The following is a 7537-nucleotide window of genomic DNA, read 5'->3' on the forward strand; positions in this document are numbered from 1 at the left end:
ACGCGAGCGGCTGCCAAAGAGCTTTCCAACAAGGCACGGCTTTCCCTCCTGGCTCTTCGGGTGTGGGAGCTGTGGCCAGAGCCGCGGACCTACCGGAAAATGCTTCGCAGGCTGGTGCGGCGGCGCCAGGTGGGCGCCGGTGGCGCCGAGGCTGACGGCCGCAGGAAAGCCCGCAGCCCCACGGGCTGTGGGGCCACGCGAGCGGCTGCCAAAGAGCTTTCCAACGAGGCACGGCTTTTCCTCCTGGCTCTTCGGGCGTGGGAGCTGTGGCCAGAGCCGTGGCCCTACTGGAAAATGCTTCGCAGGCTGGCGCGGCGGCGCCACGTGGGCGCCGGTGGCGCCGAGGCTGACGACCGCCGGAAAGCCCGCAGCCCCACGGGCTGTGGGGCCACGCGAGCGGCTGCCAAAGAGGTTTCCAACAAGGCACGGCTTTCCCTCCTGGCTCTTCGGGCGTGGGAGCTGTGGCCAGAGCCGCGGACCTACCGGAAAATGCTTCGCAGGCTGGTGCGGTGGCGCCACGTAGGCGCCGGTGGCGCCGAGGCTGACGGCCGCCGTAAAGCCCGCAGCCCCACGGGCTGTGGGGCCACGCGAGCGGCTGCCAAAGAGCTTTCCAACGAGGCACGGCTTTCCCTCCTGGCTCTTCGGGCGTGGGAGCTGTGGCCAGAGACGCGGCCCTACCGGAAAATGCTTCGGGGGCTGGCGCCGTGGCGCCAGGTGGGCGCCGGTGGCGCCGAGGCTGATGGACGCCGCAAAGCCCGCAGCCCCATGAGCTGTGGGGCCACGCGAGCGGCTGCCAAAGAGCTTTCCAACGAGGCAGGCTTTCCCTCCTGGCTCTTCGGGCGTGGGAGCTGTGGCTAGAGCCGCGGCCCTACCGGAAAATGCTTCGCAGGCTGGTGCGGCAGCGCAATGTAGGCGCCGGTGGCGCCGAGGCTGACGGCCGCCGCAAAGCCCGCAGCCCCACGGGCTGTGGGGCCACGCGAGCGGCTGCCAAAGAGCTTTCCAACAAGGCACGGCTTTCCCTCCTGGCTCTTCGGGCGTGGGAGCTGTGGCCAGAGCCGCAGCCCTACCGGAAAATGCTTCGCAGGCTGGTGCGGCAGTGCTATGTAGGCACCGGTGGCGCCGAGGCTGACGGCCGCCGGAAAGCCCGCAGCCCCACGGGCTGTGGGGCCACGCGAGCGGCTGCCAAAGAGCTTTCCAACAAGGCACGGCTTTCCCTCCTGGCTCTTCGGGTGTGGGAGCTGTGGCCAGAGCCGCGGCCCCACCGGAAAATGCTTCGCAGGCTGGTGCGGCGGCGCCAGGTGGGCGCCGGTGGCGCCGAGGCTGACGGCCACCGCAAAGCCCGCAGCCCCACGGGCTGTGGGGCCACGCGAGCGGCTGCCAAAGAGCTTTCCAACAAGGCACGGCTTTTCCTCCTGGCTCTTCGGGCGTGGGAGCTGTGGCCAGAGCCGCGGCCCTACCGGAAAATGCTTCGCACGCTGGCACGGCGGCGCCACGTGGGCGCCGGTGGCGCCGAGGCTGACGGCCGCCGGAAAGCCCGCAGCCCCACGGGCTGTGGGGCCACGCGAGCGGCTGCCAAAGAGCTTTCCAACGAGGCACGGCTTTCCCTCCTGGCTCTTCGGGCGTGGGAGCTGTGGCCAGAGACGCGGCCCTACCGGAAAATGCTTCGCAGGCTGGCACGGCGGCGCCAGGTGGGCGCCGGTGGCGCCGAGGCTGACGGCCGCCGGAAAGCCCGCAGCCCCACGGGCTGTGGGGCCACGCGGGCGTCTGCCAAAGAGCTTTCCAACAAGGCACGGCTTTCCCTCCTGGCTCTTCGGGCGTGGGAGCTGTGGCCAGAGCCGCGGCCCTACCGGAAAATGCTTCGCAGGCTGGCGCGGTGGCGCCACGTAGGCGCCGGTGGCGCCGAGGCTGACGGCCGCCGTAAAGCCCGCAGCCCCACGGGCTGTGGGGCCACGCGAGCGGCTGCCAAAGAGCTTTCCAACGAGGCACGGCTTTCCCTCCTGGCTCTTCGGGCGTGGGAGCTGTGGCCAGAGACGCGGCCCTACCGGAAAATGCTTCGGGGGCTGTCGTGGCAGCGCCAGGTGGGCGCCGGTGGCGCCGAGGCTGACGGCCGCCGGAAAGCCCGCAGCCCCACGGGCTGTGGGGCCACACGAGCGGCTGCCAAAGAGCTTTCCAACGAGGCACGGCTTTCCCTCCTGGCTCTTCGGGCGTGGGAGCTGTGGCCAGAGCCGCGGCCCTACCGGAAAATGCTTCGGGGGCTGGCGCGGCAGCGCCAGGTGGGCGCCGGTGGCGCCGAGGCTGACGGCCGCTGCAAAGCCCGCAGCCCCACGGGCTGTGGGGCCACGCGAGCGGTTGCCAAAGAGCTTTCCAACGAGGCACGGCTTTCCCTCCTGGCTCTTCGGGCGTGGGAGCTGTGGCCAGAGCCGCGGCCCTACCGGAAAATGCTTTGGGGGCTGGCGCGGCGGTGCCAGGTGGGCACCGGTGGCAACGAGGCTGACGGCCGCCGGAAAGCCCGCAGCCCCACGGGCTGTGGGGCCACGCAAGCGGCTGCCAAAGAGCTTTCCAACGAGGCACGGCTTTCCCTCCTGGCTCTTCGGGCGTGGGAGCTGTGGCCAGAGCCGCGGCCCTACCGGAAAATGCTTCGCAGGCTGGCGTGGAGGCGCCAGGTGAGCGCCGGTGGCGCCGAGGCTGACGGCCTCCGCAAAGCCCACAGCCCCATGGTGTGTGGGGCCACGCGAGCGGCTGCCAAAGAGCTTTCCAACGAGGCACGGCTTTCCCTCCTGGCTCTTCGGGCGTGGGAGCTGTGGCCAGAGCCGCGGCCCTACCGGAAAATGCTTCGCAGGCTGGCACGGCGGCGCCAAGTGGGCGCCGGTGGCGCCGAGGCTGACGGCCGCCGAAAAGCCCGCAGCCCCACGGGCTGTGGGGCCACGCCAGCGGCTGCCAAAGAGCTTTCCAACAAGGCACGGCTTTCCCTCCTGGCTCTTCGGGCGTGGGAGCTGTGGCCAGAGCCGCGGCCCTACCGGAAAATGCTTCGCAGGCTGGTGCGGCAGTGCTATGTAGGCGCCGGTGGCGCCGAGGCTGACGGCCGCCGGAAAGCCCGCAGCCCCACGGGCTGTGGGGCCACGCGAGCGGCTGCCAAAGAGCTTTCCAACAAGGCACGGCTTTCCCTCCTGGCTCTTCGGGCGTGGGAGCTGTGGCCAGAGCCGCGGCCCTACCGGAAAATGCTTCGGGGGCTGGCGCGGTGGCGCCACGTAGGCGCCGGTGGCGCCGAGGCTGACGGCCGCCGTAAAGCCCGCAGGCCCACGGGCTGTGGGGCCACGTGAGCGGCTGCCAAAGAGCTTTCCAACGAGGCACGGCTTTCCCTCCTGGCTCTTCGGGCGTGGGAGCTGTGGCCAGAGCCGCGGCCCTACCGGAAAATGCTTCGCAGGCTGGCACGGCGGCGCCAGGTGGGCGCCGGTGGCGCCGAGGCTGACGGCCGCCGAAAAGCCCGCAGCCCCACGGGCTGTGGGGCCACGCGAGCGGCCGCCAAAGATCTTTCCAACGAGGCACGGCTTTCCCTCCTGGCTCTTCGGGCGTGGGAGCTGTGGCCAGAGCCGCAGCCCTACCGGAAAATGCTTCGCAGGCTGGTGCGGCAGCGCTATGTAGGCGCCGGTGGCGCCGAGGCTGACGGCCGCCGGAAAGCCCGCAGCCCCACGGGCTGTGGGGCCACGCGAGCGGCTGCCAAAGAGCTTTCCAACAAGGCACGGCTTTCCCTCCTGGCTCTTCGGGTGTGGGAGCTGTGGCCAGAGCCGCGGCCCTACCGGAAAATGCTTCGCAGGCTGGTGCGGCGGCGCCAGGTGGGCGCCGGTGGCGCCGAGGCTGACGGCCGCCGGAAAGCCCGCAGCCCCACGGGCTGTGGGGCCACGCGAGCGGCTGCCAAAGAGCTTTCCAACAAGGCACGGCTTTTCCTCCTGGCTCTTCGGGCGTGGGAGCTGTGGCCAGAGCCGCGGCCCTACTGGAAAATGCTTCGCAGGCTGGCGCGGCGGCGCCAGGTGGGCGCCGGTGGCGCCGAGGCTGACGGCCGCCGGAAAGCCCGCAGCCCCACGGTGTGTGGGGCCACGCGAGCGGATGCCAAATAGCTTTCCAACAAGGCACGGCTTTCCCTCCTGGCTCTTCGGGTGTGGGAGCTGTGGCCAGAGCCGCGGCCCTACCGGAAAATGCTTCGGGGGCTGGCGCTGCGGCGCCAGGTGGGCGCCGGTGGCGCCGAGGCTGACGGCCGCCGGAAAGCCCGCAGCCCCACGGGCTGTGGGGCCACACGAGCGGATGCCAAAGAGCTTTCCAACAAGGCACGGCTTTTCCTGCTAGCTCTTCGGGCGTGGGAGCTGTGGCCAGAGCCGCGGCCCTACCGGAAAATGCTTCGGGGGCTGGCGCGGTGGCGCCACTTAGGCGCCGGTGGCGCCGAGGCTGACGGCCGCCGGAAAGCCCGCAGCCCCACGGGCTGTGGGGCCACGCGAGTGGCTGCCAAAGAGCTTTCCAACGAGGCACGGCTTTCCCTCCTGGCTCTTCGGGCGTGGGAGCTGTGACCAGAGCCGCGGCCCTACCGGAAAATGCTTCGGGGGCTGGCGCGGCAGCGCCAGGTGGGCGCCGGTGGCGCCGAGGCTGACGGCCGCCGGAAAGCCCGCAGCCCCACGGGCTGTGGGGCCACGCGAGCGGCTGCCAAAGAGCTTTCCAACGAGGCACGGCTTTCCCTCCTGGCTCTTCGGGCGTGGGAGCTGTGGCCAGAGCCGCGGCCCTACCGGAAAATGCTTCGGGGGCTGGCGCGGCGGTGCCAGGTGGGCACCGGTGGCAACGAGGCTGACGGCCGCCGTAAAGCCCGCAGCCCCACGGGCTGTGGGGCCACGCAAGCGGCTGCCAAAGACCTTTCCAACGAGGCACGGCTTTCCCTCCTGGCTCTTCGTGCGTGGGAGCTGTGGCCAGAGACGCGGCCCTACCGGAAAATGCTTCGCAGGCTGGCGTGGAGGCGCCATGTGGGCGCCGGTGGCGCCGAGGCTGACGGCCTCCGCAAAGCCCGCAGGCCCACGGGCTGTGGGGCCACGCGAGCGGCTGCCAAAGAGCTTTCCAACAAGGCACGGCTTTTCCTCCTGGCTCTTCGGGCGTGGGAGCTGTGGCCAGAGCCGCGGCCCTACCGGAAAATGCTTCGCAGGCTGGCGCGGCGGCGCCACGTAGGCGCCGGTGGCGCCGAGGCTGACGGCCGCCGTAAAGCCCGCAGCCCCACGGGCTGTGGGGCCACGCGAGCGGCTGCCAAAGAGCTTTCCAACGAGGCACGGCTTTCCCTCCTGGCTCTTCGGGCGTGGGAGCTGTGGCCAGAGCCGCGGCCCTACCGGAAAATGCTTGGCAGGCTGGCGCGGCGGCGCCAGGTGTGCGCCGGTGGCGCCGAGGCTGACGGCCGCCGGAAAGCCCGCAGCCCCACGGGCTGTGGGGCCACGCGAGCGGCTGCCAAAGAGCTTTCCAACGAGGCACGGCTTTCCCTCCTGGCTCTTCGGGCGTGGGAGCTGTGGACAGAGCCGCGGCCCTACCGGAAAATGCTTCGGGGGCTGGCGCGGTGGCGCCACGTAGGCGCCGGTGGCGCCGAGGCTGACGGCCGCCGTAAAGCCCGCAGGCCCACGGGCTGTGGGGCCACGCGAGCGGCTGCCAAAGAGCTTTCCAACAAGGCACGGCTTTCCCTCCTGGCTCTTCGGGTGTGGGAGCTGTGGCCAGAGCCGCGGCCCTACCGGAAAATGCTTCGCAGGCTGGTGCGGCGGCGCCAGGTGGGCGCCGGTGGCGCCGAGGCTGACGGCCGCAGGAAAGCCCGCAGCCCCACGGGCTGTGGGGCCACGCGAGCGGCTGCCAAAGAGCTTTCCAACAAGGCACGGCTTTTCCTCCTGGCTCTTCGGGCGTGGGACCTGTGGCCAGAGCCGCGGCCCTACTGGAAAATGCTTCGCAGGCTGGCGCGGCGGCGCCACGTGGGCGCCGGTGGCGCCGAGGCTGACGACCGCCGGAAAGCCCGCAGCCCCACGGGCTGTGGGGCCACGCGAGCGGCTGCCAAAGAGCTTTCCAACAAGGCACGGCTTTCCCTCCTGGCTCTTCGGGCGTGGGAGCTGTGGCCAGAGCCGCGGCCCTACCGGAAAATGCTTCGGGGGCTGGTGCGGTGGCGCCACGTAGGCGCCGGTGGCGCCGAGGCTGACGGCCGCCGTAAAGCCCGCAGGCCCACGGGCTGTGGGGCCACGCGAGCGGCTGCCAAAGAGCTTTCCAACGAGGCACGGCTTTCCCTCCTGGCTCTTCGGGCGTGGGAGCTGTGGCCAGAGACGCGGCCCTACCGGAAAATGCTTCGGGGGCTGGCGCGGCGGCGCCAGGTGGGCGCCGGTGGCGCTGAGGCTGACGGCCGCCGGAAAGCCCGCAGCCCCACGGGCTGTGGGGCCATGCAAGCGGCTGCCAAAGAGCTTTCCAACGAGGCATGGCTTTCCCTCCTGGCTCTTCGGGCGTGGGAGCTGTGGCCAGAGCCGCGGCCCTACCGGAAAATGCTTCGCAGGCTGGTGCGGCAGCGCTATGTAGGCGCCGGTGGCGCCGAGGCTGACGGCCGCCGGAAAGCCCGCAGCCCCACGGGCTGTGGGGCCACGCGAGCGGCTGCCAAAGAGCTTTCCAACAAGGCACGGCTTTCCCTCCTGGCTCTTCGGGTGTGGGAGCTGTGGCCAGAGCCGCGGCCCTACCGGAAAATGCTTCGCAGGCTGGCGCGGCGGCGCCACGTGGGCGCCGGTGGCGCCGAGGCTGACGGCTGCCGGAAAGCCCGCAGCCCCACGGGCTGTGGGGCCACGCGAGCGGCTGCCAAAGAGCTTTCCAACAAGGCACGGCTTTCCCTCCTGGCTCTTCGGGCGTGGGAGCTGTGGCCAGAGCCGCGGCCCTACCGGAAAATGCTTCGGGGGCTGGCGCGGTGGCGCCACGTAGGCGCCGGTGGCGCCGAGGCTGACGGCCGCCGTAAAGCCCGCAGGCCCACGGGCTGTGGGGCCACGTGAGCGGCTGCCAAAGAGCTTTCCAACGAGGCACGGCTTTCCCTCCTGGCTCTTCGGGCGTGGGAGCTGTGGCCAGAGCCGCGGCCCTACCGGAAAATGCTTCGCAGGCTGGCACGGCGGCGCCAGGTGGGCGCCGGTGGCGCCGAGGCTGACGGCCGCCGAAAAGCCCGCAGCCCCACGGGCTGTGGGGCCACGCGAGCGGCCGCCAAAGATCTTTCCAACAAGGCACGGCTTTCCCTCCTGGCTCTTCGGGCGTGGGAGCTGTGGCCAGAGCCGCAGCCCTACCGGAAAATGCTTCGCAGGCTGGTGCGGCAGCGCTATGTAGGCGCCGGTGGCGCCGAGGCTGACGGCCGCCGGAAAGCCCGCAGCCCCACGGGCTGTGGGGCCACGCCAGCGGCTGCCAAAGAGCTTTCCAACAAGGCACGACTTTCCCTCCTGGCTCTTCGGGTGTGGGAGCTGTGGCCAGAGCCGCGGCCCTACCGGAAAATGCTTCGCAGGCTGGCACGGCGGCGCCA

This window comes from Larus michahellis, unplaced genomic scaffold (genome assembly GCF_964199755.1).
Source record: "Larus michahellis unplaced genomic scaffold, bLarMic1.1 SCAFFOLD_26, whole genome shotgun sequence".
Lineage (NCBI taxonomy): Eukaryota > Metazoa > Chordata > Aves > Charadriiformes > Laridae > Larus > Larus michahellis.